Source organism: Fukomys damarensis, unplaced genomic scaffold, assembly GCF_012274545.1.
Source record: "Fukomys damarensis isolate Sample0158 unplaced genomic scaffold, DMR_v1.0_HiC HiC_scaffold_18, whole genome shotgun sequence".
Classification (NCBI taxonomy): Eukaryota; Metazoa; Chordata; class Mammalia; order Rodentia; family Bathyergidae; genus Fukomys; species Fukomys damarensis.
Genome location: NW_022900930.1, coordinates 54541775 through 54543614, shown reverse-complemented (window position 1 = coordinate 54543614; position 1840 = coordinate 54541775).

Sequence of the window (1840 nt, the reverse complement as noted above, 5' to 3'; positions counted from 1 at the left end):
TTTGGTACCGGGGATCAAACTCGGGTCCTTGTGCTTGCAAAGCAGGCAGTGGAACCACTGAGCTAAATCCCCCCAGCCCTCACTTGTAATATTTTTATAACTCAGCTGTCCAATAATTGTGACTCTGACATTGGCCATGTGAGCCAAAGTTCCTGTGATAGTGAAGTGCAACAAGAGCCAATTGATACAGACACAGGGAATGTAGACTTCTTTGATTCAGATGACAAAGAAAATAGTAATTTGAGTACATATTTGACATTCAAAATGGTACAAGATGGTCACACAACCAAATGGAACCATCCAATGTTACAACTAGATCTGAAAATATAGTGAGAATCTTGACAGGGGTGAAACTTATTGTATGGAATGCCAGCAGTGCCATTCAGTATTGGAAATTGTAACAGATGAAATGCTACAAGATGTTGTGAAACACACAAATGCTGAAATACAAGTAAAATGTTCTGTATGCATTAATAGCCATACTAAAAACTGTGTTTATTATGACACACTAGCTGAACTGAAAGCATTCATAACTGTTGTATTTAGCAGGGTTTTCTCATGGCGATCACAGGAATATAAAAGACTGATAAGTAAGCCATGGGTATGGGCTCGAAGCTTGTAGAATAACAGTGGTACCTGAGGAGTTAAGTTTTCTTCAAAGTTGCCCAAGTTTTGACGACAAAACCACCCATCAAGAAAGAAAAAGAACTGATAATCTGGGTGCTATCCACTCATTGTTTTGAGAGTTTTGTGGGTAGTTGTCTAACAGTTTACACGCTATCTGAATGCATGACTGTTGATGAACATCATGCAGCATTTCAAGGTCACTGTAGCTTCAGGTAACATATGCCTCCAAAACCTTCAAAATATGGCATGAAATCTTATGGCGTTGTATATGCAAAGACTAACTAGGCTTTCAATTTGGAAATTTATTCTGGAACTCAGCCACCAGGTCTTTATTCCTAAAGTAATATACTGAATGATGTTGTGAGCAGACTGGAACCTCCCATCTCCTAAACAAATCAAATGTGACATTTGACAATTGGTTTACCAGTTTCCAATTAATGTTACGTGAGATATCAAGTATGTCCTATAAAAAGGCCAGGAAAGCAAAACGTGTGCTGTCAGTATAAGTGATATGTGTGTATGGAATGTGATATTGTCATGTGTGAAGACTGCCTTAGGTGTGATAATTGAAGTAAAGATTTTTTTTTGTAGAAAAAAAAATTTAGCTTGATGTTTCCATTTTTGTTTCATTTTAAAATCTCACTTAAATTTCTCAGCAACACAGAGATGTGGCAAGGCCTATTACTACATGTGCATTAAAATGGGTCTCAGTGCCTTGCTGGGTTCTAGCTATCCATAATCCTGAAGCATAAATCTCCAATGCCAGTGCACTTAGCTCTAGACCTTAGGAACTCTTCTTTCTGCTGGGCCGTCCCAGATAGTCTCAGAAGGAATTTCCATGAATCCAGCTGGGTCTATCTCAGTATTGCCAGCCATGCTAAACCGGCCAGACTGCTTAAACTGCCAAAGCAACTTCCACAGGAGTCAGTGCTTCTTTCCCTTGGCTGCCGTGGCAGCCCTAGCCTAAGGTGGATCTCTGAAGGCTCTCAAAGCCTCTGGACCGGGTCTGTTTGTGGGTCTGGGTTGCCCCTGGTAGATCCTCTCTTGCGGGAAGAGCCCAGGCACAGGTAACATGCAGGAAGGTGGTGCGGACGACTCGGCAACCAGCCCTCGCAATGGCGCGCTCTCGCGGGGACCTCGCCAGTCCGCGCCCGGCTCCCTGCAATCCCAGGGGCGCCTCCGTGGCCCCTCACCTCAGAGGCGCTGAGGCGGA